The 17,850-nt window shown below is 33.1% G+C and overlaps 1 long non-coding RNA gene across 1 annotated transcript; it reads right to left on the bottom strand.

Annotated features, from left to right (window-relative positions):
* LOC109360315 lies at positions 211 to 10,767 on the bottom strand. Its single transcript, XR_002109157.1, has 3 exons — positions 10,755 to 10,767; positions 2,838 to 3,032; positions 211 to 222 (listed from the first exon to the last, which is right to left on the bottom strand). It is a non-coding gene; the product is annotated as an uncharacterized LOC109360315 (long non-coding RNA).

Genomic DNA, 17,850 nt, shown 5'->3' with positions numbered 1-17,850 from the left:
TAAGGTTGGATAGTCAAAGAAATGGTAATTCAAAAGGCTTACAAATGTTTCCCAAAATACTTAAACCTTTTAGACATCTGATTAAAACATTGAGATTATCTTGATAAACCTTACTTTATGATATGACCTTTTTTCAATCAACTTTTCTCCTTACAACATACTTTTTTTACAGTCCCTTCTCTTTTAGTATAGTTTGTATTTCTTCTTTTTTTCCTTTTTTTCCTTTTTTTTCTTTTTTTCTTTTTTGTTTGTTGAGATTTTCTAAAAGAGAATGAATGAAATTTATTTATTTATTTTCTTCTTCACCTTTCTATGGATTCTTTCATCACACATGATCTTTTTACCTTTCTCATTGCTTCAACCAAACATCATAAATTACCCCAAACTCCATTTGAGTAGCTATGAAAAATCATTAAAATTTAGGCTCAAAAGTGGACAATTAATGAGTTTTCGATGTTTATAGCTAGCGGTTGAAGGTCAAAAGAAAAAGTTCTAATTGCCTCTATCATTTTAATGCATACAGACAGACTTCAATCTTGAAACGATCACAAATCAAGTTCTAGAATATACAATAATAGAAAATTTTGCAATCATGAAATAATAAATTTTTTTTATGTAATTGTCAATTCAAATCAGAACCCTTATTGTGTTTGTCCCAAGATTCTCACATTTGATACATTCAGCAAAAATTATGAAACAAAGACCTTTATTTAACCAAATTTAATTCACAATTGTCAAATCTAATGTCTTTCATGTTATTATTCTATCAACAATTTTTTTCAATAGGGTCATAGATCAACAATCATCATTCATGTATACTTTTTCATTTAAAGCAGATAGGCAACACATAGAACAAACCAGGGGACATGTGATATATGAGACATATGATAATGCATGATAATATGAATATTCAACCTAAAAAATTTAAAATCTATATGGTATACATGAAATGAATGAACTATCTAAATGCAAAACCCCCTCAAGCTTAGAAGTTTACATTGTCCCCAATGTAAAAATCTAAACAATAAGAGAAAAAAAACTCATGGGTTAGGTATGAAGTGTCATTAACTCATGTGCCAATTATAAGTGGTTGGCTTCATTGGGTGTAGTGGAAGTACCTGCAAAAGAAGAGAAAAATGTCCCAAATGACCATATGTCCTAGTTGGACTAGGTGCAAATATCCTGGGCAACAACACCATTTATTTTTTTATTTTGTTTATTTGTGGCCGACACTATATACACCCCCCTACAAAGGCTCCGAACTCAGGGAGGCACTAAAGCCGACACTAAAACACTAAAATTAATGAATTTAAAAATGTACCTCTAGGGTGGGTTGCCTCCGACGAAGTGCTCGTTTACTTAACTGTTGATCTTTGTAGCTCATGTAGGATCTAGGAGGGCTATGTTTGTTTGTGTCTCCAGTCGCTCATCTCTAGATAATGCTTCAAACATTGACCATTCACCTTGAAGTTTCCCATTTCCTCATTCCATATCTCAACTGTTCCATAAGGGTAAACCTTGGCGACTCTGAACGGACCTGACCATCTACACTTTAGCGTCCCGGGAAAGAGCCTCAATCTGGAGTTGAATAAGAGAACTAGTTCACCTAATTGGAATTCTATGCAGAGTATGTGTTTGGCATGCTATCTTTTGTTCTTTCTTTGTAAGTACGAGCATTCTCATAAGAATCCAACCGCAGTTCTTCCAACTCTTGCAATTGGAATTTCCTCTTTTCTCAAGCAACTTTCAGATCAAAATTTAGCAATTTGACTGCCCAGTACGCCTTATGCTCTAGTTCCACTAGAAGGTGGCAAGGCTTACCATAAATCAGCTTGAATGGTGACATACCAATAGGTGTTTTATATGCAGTACGGTAAGCCCGTAAAGCATCATCAAGCTTTAAGGACCAATCTTTACTGCTCTTAGACACTGTCTTCTCCAATATGCTCTTAATCTCACGATTTGATACTTCCACTTGACCACTTGTTTGAGGATGGTAAGAGATACCAACTCGATGAGAAACACCATACTTCTTCAAGAGGTTTTCAAAATGTCTTTCAATGAAGTGTGAGCCTCCATCACTAATAAAAGTAAGAACAAGTATTTATTGAATGTAAAAGGCCATAGCCCCAATCCTAGAAACAAATGGAATTACTCACTCATGGTATAGAAGAGAATCCCAAATTCTAAATTAGAGAATTGTAATGTAAAAAAAATGTAAAATCCTTGAGGGAGAACCCATTTATCCTAATTACAAAATATTGGGCTAAGCCCAACAAAACAAATCTAAAAAATAGGAATATAATATAACATCTATGACTTCTTTTGGCCCTTAAATTGTTCTTCGCATAGCCTCAACACTGAATTCAATCTTCTTGCATCCAATCTCTAGTTTTTTTTGCTTTAATCCATCCAAACTGCACAACATAGCTAAAAACACCCGCTCAACCCGGACAAAGAGAAATAAAAGCTAAAAACAATCCTAAAGTCCTAATTATGTCCTAAAATGCAAGTTAAATGCAATGCAAATGTAGTATAATTTCAAGTGAAACTGATTTAGCCTCTGCTTGTGACAGGTTTTAAGTGATGTTTAGTGAGTCTACAATCAGAATGATAGTTGCACTATATTGCAATAATTTTGGTGCAGTGTGTTTGGGTGTTGTGGCAAATTTGCCAATTCATTATGATTGTGATGGTAATATTTATGTATTCCTAATTTACTCCAAATTTTCTCTATATTTCTAACCATTTATGGTAATATTTAACTTGTAAAGGTCTTTTGAAGGGAACATGCTTTTTGGATTTCTTATATTCTTCTCTAATGCTCTCAATTAGACATCATCATGATAATGTATACTTTTAGTTACCCCATTTTGTTTTTGGATCTCCTGTATCTAATACACCAGTATACATCATGATTGGCCACTCTAAATCCTTTCATTTTGTGTTTTCACTTTTTAAGGTTATTGTCTATACACTATATCAATTTTTTAATGTTTCTATTGAACAATGGCATTCCAAAATTTGGTTTTCTCCAAAAACAATAAGCATGCCTAGTCATTTAAGATGCTCAATTAGTACCTAAAAAGTTATGAATAACTAAAAAATTTGTAAATAGTTAAATTGGGTTAGCAAGTTATGGATAACTAAATTGATGTAGTCTGAACCTTGCTCGAAATGGAATGCCCACATGAGAACCAATTTATATATTAAGTAATTAAGGTGAGAATAATAGGCATTGCCTAATCTGACCATATATTAAAAGAATGTAACCATTTATGGTAATATTTATGTGTTTGTGTCTTGTGCTCTTGTAGGATGAAAATAACGGAAGTTGTGATAAGGTAGTGACAAAAGTTTACTCCAACAAGTCTACTAATGAACCTGATAATGTGAGGGAAGATGGCTTGAACAAAGAGGAAGCTTCTAGGCTTGACAATAAATGGAAATATGCATCTGAGTTTGACGGTCATGATTCCATTGTTGAAAATGAAGGTAACCAAAAATATTCTAGACAAAGATCTTAGACTTGGGATCATTTTACAAAATGTAATGATTCATTTAAACCAAGAGCCAAATGTAATTTGTGTGGAAAAATCTATGCATATAATTCACATAGAAATGAAACAAAAAATCTTAATAATCATTTGTTAACTCAATGTAAGAAAATTCTCAAAGACCATATTGATATTAGTGACAAGATCATTTCCCTTCAACCATTAAAAAAGGAAGATGATAAAGGGATTGGTAGTACTCTTGTTTGTGTTGGTTTTGATGCGGATGCATGTAGAAAAGCTCTAGCTAGGATGATCATTGTAGATGAGTTACCTTTTAAGTTTTTTGAGGGGGAGGGATTTCGTTACTTTATGAGTGTTGTGCAGCCCAAGCTCTCAATTCCGAGTAGGATTACAATTGCTGGGAATGTTGGAGTCTTTAGATGAATGAGAAATATAAGGTGAAAAGTATGTTTCGTCAATCAAGCCAAGGTGTGAGTTTAACAACTGATTGTTGGACTTCAGTGCAAAATTTGAATTATTTATGCTTTACTGCACATTTCATTGATGAGAATTGGAAATTGCATAAAAGGATTCTTAATTTTTGAAAAATTTATGTTGCAGAATTGAAAAATGTCTAGAAAATTAGTTAATAGGCAGAATTTTCACCATAATAGTAGATAATTCTTCCTCAAATGATGTTGCAATCTCATACTTGAAAGATAGAATGGAGGATTGGAATTCACATCCATTAAAGGGAGAACATTTGCGTGTTAGATATTGTGCACATATTATCAATCTCGTTGTCACTAATGGGTTGAAAGATTTGCATGATTCAATAAGAAAAATTAGGAGTGCAATTATATATGTTCATGCATCTCCTAGTCGATTGGATAGGTTTAAAATCTGCATCAAAGAAAGTAGGATACAAGATGTGTGTTCTATGCAATTGGATGTTCCTACTAGGTGGAACTCCACCTATACTATGCTTGAAAGTGCATTAAAGTTTCAAAAGGGTTTTAAGAGACTAGGTGATTGGAATAATGATTGGAATCCCAAAGAATGATGATTGGAATAATGCCAAATACTTTACTAAATTCCTGAAAACATTTTATGATATCAATACGAAAATGTCGGGATCAACTTATGTGACTTCTTCTCTATATTTCAATGAGCATTGTGTTATAATGATGACACTAGAGAAATGGATTAGGAGTCATGACCGATTTGTGTCAAAATATAAAGGATAATTATATTGGGGAAAATGACCGTGAGAGAGATAATGACCGTGAGAGAGATAATGACCGTTATAATGATGTCTAAATGGATTAGCAAAATATAATAAATATTGGTGAGACATAAAAAAAGATGAATTTTGTGATCTTTATTACTCTCATACTTGATCCTCGAAACAAGTTTCATTTTGTTAAGTGGGTTTCAGAGAGGATTCATGATAAGGATGATGTCGTAGTTTTGTGTCAAAAGATAAAGGATAATTATACAAGATGTTTGATAAGTATAGGTTGTTCCTTAGTGAAGGCCGGGAAAATTCTGCACAAGCCACTCAAGAAATTGAAATGTTAGACTCTGATGCACGCAATAAAGTTTCAGTAGTTATGGAATTTGAGAAAGACACGAATCTTCATGAGACAATGAGTAAAAATGAGTTAGATTTGTATCTCATGGAGGGTTTGGAGAAGAAAAGTCTAAATTTTGATAAATTAAATTGGTGGAAGGTGAACTCCACGAAATATCTAATTCTTGCGCAAATAGCTAGAGATGTATTGGCCATGCCTATGTTGACAGTTGCTTTAGAGTCTACTTTTAGCATAGGAGGTAGAGTTCTTAATTGTTATAGAAGTTCTCTTTCTCCCAAAACAGTTGAAGCTTTAGTATGTGTACAAAATTGGTTTCAGTCCTCCTCAGTTGCAACAGATGTTGAAGAATTATTAGAAGACTTAGAAAAGCTTGAAAAATGTATTGTATTTATTTGTTTTCTATAATACATGTATATGTTGCTATTTTTTAAAATCATATTGATTAATTTGATATTTTTTAGAACTGGAACCAATCCCACAACCAAATGAAGAAGATTGTGATGCCGACTCTAATTAGGTGCATTATTATCAATTTATTGCTTTGAAAGTTTTATTGTTATTAATCATTGGTGAACACTATCTAATTGTTTAAAATTATATTGTAGGTGCTCATATCGTTGTTGTTGTCTTGTTGTTATTGTTTTCTACTGCTGCTATTATTTCTGCTAGACTACTGCTATTATTATTTCTGCTAGACTGTTGCTGTTATTATTTCTGCTGGACTACTACTATTATTACTTCTGATGGACTGTTGCTGTTATTATTTTTGCTGGAGTACTGCTGTTAAAATTGTTGTTACTATTACGGTTGTTGTTGTTATTGCTATTATTGTTGTTTACTTTAGTGTTGCTATTGTTGTTTACATTTTGATGTTGTGTTGCTATTTTTTATTATTTTTTGATTGACTAGATCATGGAATTATTAAAAATGATTGGATCATTAGACTATTTTGATAATTTTAATCTTACTACTAAAAGAATTAATCTTTTCTTCATTGTTCTGGTTGCTACCTTGTTGGTGTTGTAGGCTAAAATTGAAGGGATTTATATGTTAATATCTATAAAAAAGACCGATCCAAACCGGACCGAAACCGCATATAATATTTGGACCGGATTGGATCAGACATATTAATATAAATGGACCAAACTAGACTGTATATTGATTACGCGTTTGGATCAGATGGATTTTTTGCTTAAAAACCAGTCCAAATGGACCGCAAACACCCCTATTTACCAAGACTTGCCATATATCTGCTTACCACACTGACTGCATGTACAATATCTGGTCTAGTGCACACTATGACATACATGAGACTGTCAAATACACTAGCATAAGGTATACTTGATATCTCCTTTTTTTCATTATCAGTTTGTGGACACAAAGCCATTGAAAGTTTGAAATAAGTTGCCAATGGAGTAGTGTCTGATTTAGTATTTTGCATGCCAAAGCGTTCCAACACTTTCTCAATGTACTTATTTTATGATAGAAAGAATGTTCCCTATTTTCTATCCATGTGAATCTCCATTCCTGGAATTTTCTTTCAAGCTCCTAAGTCCTTCATTTCAAACTCCAAGCTCAATTGAACTTTCAAGAAGCTTATTTCTGACATGTCCCTACATGCGATCAATATGTCATCAATATATAAAAGTAAATATATAAAGGACTTATTTGCAAGCTTCTTATAGTAGACACAACTATCATGTTCAGTTCTACAATAGTCATTTTCAAGCATGATGGTGTAAATTCGCCGATACCACTGTCTGGAAGATTGTTTTAGGCCATATAAAGATTTCCCACTAAGCAAACATGAAATTTCATCCTTTGAACTTCAAATCCTTTAGGTTGTTTCATGTAGATTTGTTCCTCCAACTCACCATGCAAGAATGCCATTTTGACAAATAGTTGCTCAAGTTCTAGATCAAATTGAGCTACAACGACAAGTAGGATGTGAGTAGAGCTCTGTTTTACCATATGAGAGAAAAAATCATTGAAATCAATACATTCTTTTTGTGTAAAACCTTTAGGCAGTAATCACGATTTGAATCTTGCATCTTCAACTTAAGGGATTTCTTCCTTCTTCTTAAAGATCGATTTACATCCAACAATTTTTTAGCCTTCAGTCGCTTCACAAGAACCCAAGTGTGATTCTTATGAAGATGCTCAATTTCCTCTGTCATGGCAGAAATCCATTTGGAAGCTTATTTGTTGTTGATAGCTTCTTCAAATGACTTTAGTTCACTATTGTTGATATCATCAACAACATTTAGAGCGTATGGCACCAGATCAACATAGCCATATTTTTATGGAGGTTTTATATGTCTCATTTGCCTGTCCCTATCCAACTGATAATGTTGTAATTGGGAGATATCACTATCAGTACATGCATAACAGACTTCTTCCTCTTGATCAAGTGTTTTTTTCTTTTGTTGGCTCTACCTCAAACTCCACCTTTTCCAAGATATTATGACCTTCATTTTCACTTGATGACTCTTTATAAGGCTTTACCTTTTCAGCTTCATTAAAAGTTACATCTCTACTAATGATGTATTTTCTTTTCTTTGGGCACCATAACTTATATCCTTTCACACTATTAGGATATCCAAGAAAAAATACATTTCAATGCTCGTGCATCAATTTTTCCTTCTTTGTTATGAGCATATGTAGGACAACCAAATATCCTTAAATTTTCATAATTTGTCGGAATATCCACCACATGTCTTCTTGAGTTTTGATGCTAATGGTCTTTGATGGACATATGTTGATCAAGTAACAAGTTGTATTGACAACTTCCTCCCAAAATTCTTTTGGCAATCCAACATTTGACAACATACATCTTATCCTTTCAAGTAAGGTTCTGTTCATTCGTTCTGCAAGTCCATTTTGTTGTAGAGTGTGCCTCACATTATAACGTCTGACAATATCGTGATCCTTGCAAAAATTTCCGAATTCTCCGCTGCAGAATTCTAGACCATTGTCAACTCTCGGTCTCTTGATCTTTCTCTCGGATTGCGTTGTGTGCTTTTTCCAAGGTTTCATCATTCTCATCCTCGGTTAGACTCTATGGTAGCTTGTTTCTACCTTCCCAGGCTTTTCCAAGCCTTGATGAACTAGTAGAGCTTTCATCTTCAGCCTCTAGAGGTTGAAACCATTTTCTCTATTAAATTTCTCCAAATCAAATTTAGCACTCACTATGATAACCGTATACTGGAACAATGTCGTAGTCCGTGAATGTACACCAGGCAAGTTCTCAGGAAATAGAGGTGGTTCTTAACAGACACACTCAAATACCAGGTCTTTCCTAAGACAAAACTTTCTTATACATGTACTTTTACACTACTATACTTTTCTAGTAACAAGAACAATTCTTTTATGGTGTAAGATCAGACAATGCTACAAACACAAAGCTTACCTAGAATTTTCTTTTAAATCCTATAGCTTAGCATGTGTGAGCTCTATGTGCTCTAATACCAGTTTGTTGGTGCGGAAGACCCATGGAGAAAATATAATAGAGAAAATGACACTAGTAATTTATGTGGTTCAGCAATCTGCCTACGTCCATGATTGAAGAACAACAACAATATTCCATTATGATAAAAAAGAATTACAAGTGTTTCATTCACTTCTTAAAACCCAAGTACACTCAATTTCACTCTCGCTCAAGTATTTCTCAAACACTCAAATATTCCTCACAATATTATAACAAGAAGAGAGAATATGCATTAAGCCAAGTATTTGGTGTGTCTTACAATGGATTGGAGCACTCATATTTATAGCCAAAGCTCTTGAAGAATATATGGCCAAAGGAAAAGAGCATTAATGTTGGTTTCATCAAAGTCACTTCTTTTACTTGACTACAAACTCTCTCTTTCTTCAAGATGATCTCTAGCCACTTATTTTTTTTGCTTGGATAGAACAATGTTTTTTCATTATCTTTTTCTTTTAGCCAATATTCAATATATATACTAGTGAAAATAGATTTACATATATATTATACAATGATTAATGTTAAAAAATTAATAAAGAATGTGATAAATTATTTATTTAAACTTTTTATTAAGACAAAATGTGTGAATTAGTTGTGTATTTTATTTTAGAAGTATAAATAAAGATAATGATTGTGTGTTTGATTCTCTGTAATAATGTTTTGGTAAAAATTAAATCATTTTCATAGAAAGTTGTAATTTTAAATGAAAAAAGACCACTAGGAGAATACCATTTAAATGAAAACTAGAAAATATAACCAATTTTGACCGATTTTAATTGATATTAAATCATTGTCATAGAAAGTTGTAATTTTAAATGAAAAAGTCTCGTATGAGAGTACAATTTAAATGAGAACCGGACAATTCAACAAGTTTTGACTGATTTTGATTGGTTTGATTACATGACCGACATAATTATCGTATGTCCAATATGGAGACCAGTTCACCAATTTTTCAATATATGGTTTTTGAAATCTATCATTTTTGTGGAGTTCTTGAGGAGTTTCAACTTATTTTTGAAATCTACCTGTTCACCGACATAACTATCATTTCAACTTATTTTTGAAATCTATCATATAATTATACATATTATTTATAGGGGTTTCTTGAGGAGTTTTTCCGTTTTTACAACATTAATTATTTCGATAAAGATTATATATGTAATTTTTTCCATAAAGATTATAGATAATAGTCTTGAATAAAGAATAAGAAGAGCTTGAAATAAAGTGAGATGTACCTAGCATTTGGAGGTTAACAAATAAATGTATATACTAACAGTTTTTAAGAGTTTTATATACTTTGAATCATTATTCACTATCACAAAAATAATAATTTAAATGAATGATAAATGTATAAAAATCTTTACACGTATGTATAATATTACATTTTATTTTCTAATGTTGAATGTGGTGTTACCAATCCACTGCCCTTATTATGTAAAGTGAATGAATTTCAGAAACCCAACAAATCTAAATGATGAAGAAAAATTCCATGACTGGCTCAAGTTTTCTCTGGTCATCTCTTCCTCCTCCTCCACCCCACCGCAGTATCCTCCAATCATCTAGTAACACAACATTCTCCGATCACCAATCCCACTGAAACTCCAAATGATGATAATCACAATGACGGTTACGACGATGTTTCATCATTACCTTCCCTTAATTAAATCTCTCGCCACCTGGTTTTGAAGTAGCAAGCAAGAATAATCTTGTATACATATTATATAAGGCTCTCTATGGTCTCAAGCAGGCTCCAAGGGCATGAAATAGAAGAATTGATGGGTTTTTGTTACAGCTTGGATTTGTCAAATGCACAGCTGAATATGGAGTATATATAAGGGTTCAAACTTGAATGAGTTACTAATAGTTTGTATATATATGGATGATCTATTGGTAACTGGCAGCAAGGTTGAAGAAATTAGTGCATTCAAGGAAAACATGAATGCTGAATTTGAGATGAGTGAGCTAGGAAACATGTCCTTCTTCTTAGGAATTGAATTCGCAAGAAATAAGGATGAAATCTTCATGCATTAGAGGAAGTACACTGCAGATGTGTTGGGAAGGTTCAAGATGCAAGGCTGCAACTCTATTTCTACACCGGTTGAAATAGGAGACACAATTCGTGCAATTAAAGATGAGTCAATTGTGGACAAAACTCTTTAGTGACAAATGATTGGGTACGTAAGATATGTATGCAACACAAGAACTGATATTGCATATGGTGTAGGATTGGTAAGCAGATTTATGGAGACACCTAAGAAATCTCACCTACTAGTAGCCAAGAGATTACTTAGCTATATGAAGGGAACAATTGGTTTTGGCTTGTTACTTCTAAACAAAACCAGGTGCCTCAATCACATCATGGTTGGCTTTAGTGATGATGACTGGCATGGTAATAAGGCTGACAAATAAAGCACAACAGGGTATATGTTTATGCTTGGTGATGCTCCAATCTCTTGGTGCTAAAAAAGCAAGATGTGATTGCCTTGTCTTCATGTGAAGTAGAATACATAGCTGCTTGTATGGCTACTTGTCAAGAATTAAAGTAGAAACATTGCTGATAGAATTAAAGTTAAGAAAAAAAGATAAAAGCTTGGTGTTAATGGTGGATAACAAGTCAAAAATAAATCTTGTGAAGAAGTCAATGACATATGGGAGAATCAAGTACATTGAGACAAAATTTCACTTACTCAGAGATAAAGTGAGTAAAGGAAGGTTGATGTTGGAATTCTACATATTTGAAGGGAAATTGCAGATATTCTAGCCAAACCATTGAAGAAGGGAATGTTTGAAGAAATTAGGCATACACTTGGAGTTATTAGTCTAGCTAGTTTGAATTAAAGGAGAATGTTGAGTAAATTGTAATTCTCTCTACTAACTTGTTAATTGATTAACGAGTATGATTAATCAATTAACCATATTGTTTGTCTAGTTAGGATAATTTCTATTTATAGAAGTATAATTGGTTTGAAAAAGCTATAAATAGCATATGCATTGTAAAGTAACAGTGTGAGTTACGTTCTCTGCAATATACACAAGAACTCATTTCCATCAACCTCTCTAAATCTTTCTCAATATCCTTTCCATTTCTTATTCTTCTATTTTCTTCTTCTGAATTGCAACATACACATAATGTGTATGCTTGGGTGCATTATATGAGTGCATAGTGAAAGTAACAATAATTATAAGTTTCAGAATAATATGTAAGTAATTATTTGTAATGGGTTAAGCTATCATTCTTTTAGAAAATCAATATAAAGATAATACTTATGATACAATATACATGTAGAAATGAGTCCAACAAGGAATGTTGAGCGAAAGTAGAATTCTCCCTCTTATATTTTATGGGTCTATAACATGTTTCACACTACGTCAGAGTTATCATTCAATACTGCTTATTTTAGATGTATAAAAATGCTTTCATGCGCTTTCTGTTTGACCGCAGTAGTATATGGTCATCATTAACAACGTTTCACAAATGATGTTGTATTGATTATATACCACAACACAACACATAAAAAACGTTGTCATATAGTGCATAAATATAATAATGCCTCGTCCACAAAGCGCTATCATATAGTGGATCAATACGACAATGCATCGTCCACAAAGTGCTATCATATAGTCTTAAATAAACAACGCATTTTATTGATCTTATTAACAACGCTTGTTGTTGCATTGTTGAAGTTCATATATTTAATAGCACAATAACAGAAAAGTGTTGTTGTATTATTCATAAATTTTCTCAAATAACACCTTAATACAATAACGCATCACATGCATAACACTGTTGTATTAATAATGTACCATAGTGCTTTCTATAAAAAACGGTGTTGTAGTTATCCTTTAACTACAGCGAATGTCAGGGCTTCCCCTAGAATTTGCTGTTGATTTGTATAAATTAATATCTGCATATACATTTATTAGCAGAATAAATATTCTCCACAACACAGACATTTATACATTCTGAACAACACAGACACATTAATACAGACCAGAAGTTTGTTTTATTAAACATCAATACAATACAAAATACAAAGAATATCATGCTAATTATGTTATGAGAGAGTACATAATTACAAATTAAAAAATTACACAAATTACAAAGAAACAATATTATACAAATTACAAACAATCAAAATTATACAAAGACTACTTGCATCCATTTTTCCTTTTCTTTGATTGTTTTTGTCTTTTAGGGTCATCCTTGTCTGGATGAGCATATTGATTTACCCAAAGCCCTTCACCGTGATCATCTCTTGTATATAAATCATCATCTAAGTTGGTCAGCTTTCACGCAACTAATATGTCCAAAAAAAAAGAATCATCTTCATCAATATCTTCATATTCTTGGTCATCAATATTATTGACGATTATTTTGTTAGTTAAAAGAACAATGAACCATTTCATATCAACTGAGTCACTAACATAGAATACTTGTTGAGCTTGTGATGCTAGAATAAATAACTCATCTTTATATCCTGGCCTATTAAGATCCACTTGCATGAACCCTAACTCATCAACTCGGAAGCCATTGTTGTTATCAACTCACATACAATAAAAAACTGGCATCCTAAACATTGTGTAATCCCATTCCCATATACTTTCAATCACTCCAAAGTATGACATGTTCGCATATATTGGGTTTCTATCTTTTTCACTTGACATGTGTAAAGTTTGAGCAACAAGAGTCACACCACTATTTTGCATTTTACTTTGATCATCTTGCTTTTTTTGTGTAAAATGTGAAGCCATTAATCAGGTAACTAGTGTAGGATAAGACATGAAAGCTTGGACCATTGACTAACCATTTCAATCTTTTGGAAATAGAATGTGCATTTATATTCAACTCATCTCCTAGTAATACCTTCACCAAATGTTTTTTTTTTTGCATATCGAGGCTTTGGAATGCCCGTGAAATCACCATCGGTAAGGTACCCGGTACAAAAATCAAGGGCTTCTTCAACAACATATCGCTCGACAATACAATCCTATGGTCTTGATCGGTTCTTCACATACCCTTTTAATGTCTTCATATAATGCTCAAAGGGGTACATGCATCTCATATAGGAAGGGCCACATAGTTGTGTCTCTCGAACAAGATGAATGCTTAGATGAACCATTATGTCAAAAAAAGAAGGTGGGAAATACATTTCAAGCTCACACAAAGTCAAAATAATTTGTCTTTGCAATGCAGGTAATTTCTCACTTTGCTACAAATTGCCTTGAAGAAGAAGCATAGCCTAGTTATGGTTCCTCGAACCTTTTTAGGTAGAATTGACAGTATTCCAATAGGCAAGAAATGCTCCATAAGTACATCACAATCATGAGACTTAAGACCTTTTAACTTCAGGTCTTTCATCGATAAGAGGTTATGAAATTTGGAAGAGTACCCTTCTAGAACTTTAACACCATGAATAAATTAACAAAATTCCCTTTTGTCCTTCCTCGACAAAGTATAAGCTGCTGGAGGTAGAAATGTACGTTTTCCATTCATTATCGGCCCCAATTCCTTTCTTACTCCCATACTAACCAAGTCCAACCTTGCATTCAAGCCATCTTTGGTCTTACGGGATACATTGAGTAAGGTACCAAGGAGACTTTCAAACACATTTTTTTAATATGCATAACATCGAGGAAATGTCTTACATATAATGAACTCCAATATGGCAATTCAACGAAGGTTGACTTTTTCTTCCACCCACTTGTAACAATTTCTTTTGCAAAAAGTTTAACAAAGTTAGTATTCAAACCCTTTAGCTTTTGAAATAATTGGTCACCTGTCAACGACAAAGGAGCACGACCTTCTTCATTGATTCCATCAAATGCTTTTCTCCATCGTCGATTGTGATGATCTGAAGGCAAAAATCTACAATGACCAAGGAAGAAATTTTTCTTATAGTGTTTCAACCTCATTGAATGAATATTATCTTCACATACAGGACATGAAAAATGTTCTTTTGTACTATATCCAGACAGATAACCATATGCTGGGAAATCACTGATTGTGCCGAACAACAACGCCCTCAAGTTGAAGCTTTCTTCCCTATACGCAACATATACATTTATGTCTGTCTCCCACATTTGCTTCAAGTCTTCAATTAATGGAGCCAAATATATGTATATGTCATTTCCTGGTTGTTTAGGTCCATAAATTAACATAGATAACAACACATATTTGCGCTACATGCATAGAGAATGAGGTAGATTGTATATCACCAACATCACTGACCATGTACTGTGGGAGCAACTTTGAACACTATGTGGGTTAATTGTTAGGTATCAGTGGTCTAGACACACCTAGAAGGAGGGGTTGAATAGATGTAGTGGTTATCAATTACCGCTTCTCGCATCCACAACCCGGTTCTGGAAAACAGCCCAGGGAATCGATTAACTAGTGGGCTTAATCGATTAAAACGTATCAGAGACAAAATTGGTAGATTGGTTTCTTGCACAACAAGTTACCAACAAACAAGCAGAGATACAACAAATATTTTTATGCACAATTAACCAGGATATGGCACAGTAGCAGTATGCAAAATATCAGCTTAATACACGAATAGAAACAACTTGAATTATAAAAGAGATTGAGAGAGAACAACTTGCACAATATGATTTTTACAATAAAGATCAAAGACTAAAACCTAACGTACAAACCCACACTCAAGTCACAAGCCATCATGAATGTATGCTTGTTAATACAAAATACATATTGGACGAACATGTAAGAAAGTATGAATGAGATTTGGCACATTAAAACCACATGCAATACATCATGAACAATATCAACTAAGCCTGTTAATCTCTCTTTCTCACACATGCATCTCTCTTCTGCCTATAATGGAGTAAATCACGAAAACAATATGATCTCTAATAGTTTCTAACAATGATATGCAATGCTACACGTTTATGCAATTTACCAGAATTTATACAAAATGAATTTGGCTCTACAAACCGTTTTTTTAGTTACACAGTTAAAACAGAAAACAGTTAAAACATAAAACAAACACGTTAATCGATTAAGCCTCGGAGTTAATCGATTAACCAACATATATCAATACATGATTAAATGGTAAACTACTTATATGTTATGCTTGACACCTGTACATGTTTTAGCAATTATGTTATGCCTAATATACACATATAACATGTATGATCAATGCATGAACACATAATAAACTAGATGATATGCCTCATGAATATGATATGTCAATATTTATGGCTTGTGAGACTTGCATCTAGGTTTACCTAACCTAGACTCACTAACTAAGGCACACATCCCAAACTACTTAGAAATATAACTTTATTGATATAACCTAGTCTAAATATGACCCTTGAGTTCTAGGCATATTGATTGTTGAGTCATCTTCAAGCTTTTACTAACTCCTTGTCTTCATCAAAACATTGGAAAAACATTGCTAGTGCAATCCTTAACACTTTGCACTTTCAATCTCCCCCCTTTTGATGATGACAAACACCACATCAAATTTGATGAAATAGCTGGGCGATGTTGTACATTTTCACAATGGTTGTGAATTCAAAGTTGAAGCGCTTACTCTTCCCCTTAGGTAAGCAATGATTACTATGGAAGCTATTTTACAACCTGCAAATACATCAAACACAACAAGCAACCTTTCTCCCCCATTTGATATTATCAAAAAGAACAACTAATTAACACAGTCAAAAGTAAGAAGAGATGTAGCAGTTGATTTTGAAAAATTGTAATTGATTGATTAATTATTAGCATAATCAACAACCAGTTTGAGAAGCTTAAACAAATACACTGATTTCTGACTCTAAAACTGAATATAGACAGATTTTGCATGACATATCCATTATGTAAACAGTTTAGACATGGAATGATGAAACATATATGTATGCCACTTGTTAGCACTTGTTGGGTATTTTCATTGTAAGGCATATTTCAATCATTCAATTATAATACACAATTAAGACATGTTCAAGATTCACGCAAAAACAAATTCCATTTAACATAATTAGTAAGATTCAGCACAGTTACAAAATACTATGATATCACATGTTGTGAATTGAGTATAATAATAACATATACATTTTAGTTCAAGTGAACTCAATATCAAGAATTAATTTTGTAACCTTGTTAATAGACTTAACTTACTTACCCTTTGGTGATACGTCAAGATTACCACTTGTTTGATAAAAAGCTTGATGATATGATCAATGTTGAGATATCAGGTTCAGGTTGTGTATTTGACATTCAAAGTGCGCTTCTCCCCCTTTCATCGTTCTCTCCTTTATCTTGTCCCCCTTTTATGACTTAGAGAAGTACTCTTGGTAGGTAGCATAATATGGAAGCTCATTTAACAACCTTTCTGAACAACTTTTCTCCTTAATATCCTTGATCTACTCACCAACCTTGTGCCTAGAACATCTTTTGTTAATTTATCCCTTGATGCTCAAATGTCCTTTGGAACACCTACAAACACAATTGACTTGTCTCTTTCGGGTACCCAAGTTATTTTGGGTCCCTTCTTGTTAGTAATTAAGGGATCTTGCCCCTTCTTTACCCAAACATATTTGCCACTTGGCACACCAAATTTTCTAATAAAGCATGTAGTACATGTGTGACCATGTGTACCACAATAGAAACAAGTAGGCATGTTATTATTTGACTTCTTATGCATATGAACTACTAGATTTTTACATGGTCTTTTCTTAGGTTCAGGTTTATATCCAATTCCTGATCAGTTACCAACGTTTCTTGTATTAGCAAGCAATGTGTTAAGGTTTTCTTGACTATATGTGAGCTTTGAAAGTTTCTGTTTCAAAACAGAATTTTCAGCATTTAAATTCTCACATGAGGAACATGCATAGATAAGATCAAGAGTTTCATTTTCAAGTTTAAGCTCATCTAATTCCTTTTGCATTTCAATTATTTTCTTTTCATAGAAGGAGATAACTCCTTTTCTATCTATATTTACTTTAACAATTTTATTTAACTCTTCATGCATTTCGACATAAGCTGCATATAATTCATCGTATGGAGGAGAGTCATTAGAGCATGATGAAGTATAGGAATGTACCTCAATAGAATCATCTTCATCACTAGATGTGCACTTCTCATGCACTTGTGCCATAAGGCATGCCTTTGTATTTTTCTCCTCATCCGATGAGCTTGAAGTCGAATCTTTCTCGGAATTGTCCCAAATAATGTATGCTCCTTTTGACTTGGATAATCGAGAGTTGCTCTTCTTGTTATCGATTTTCTTGAGGTAGCTCGGGCACTGATGCTTCATGT

This window comes from Lupinus angustifolius, chromosome LG01 (assembly GCF_001865875.1).
Source record: "Lupinus angustifolius cultivar Tanjil chromosome LG01, LupAngTanjil_v1.0, whole genome shotgun sequence".
Lineage (NCBI taxonomy): Eukaryota > Viridiplantae > Streptophyta > Magnoliopsida > Fabales > Fabaceae > Lupinus > Lupinus angustifolius.
This window is presented reverse-complemented; position numbering and strand designations above follow the sequence as displayed.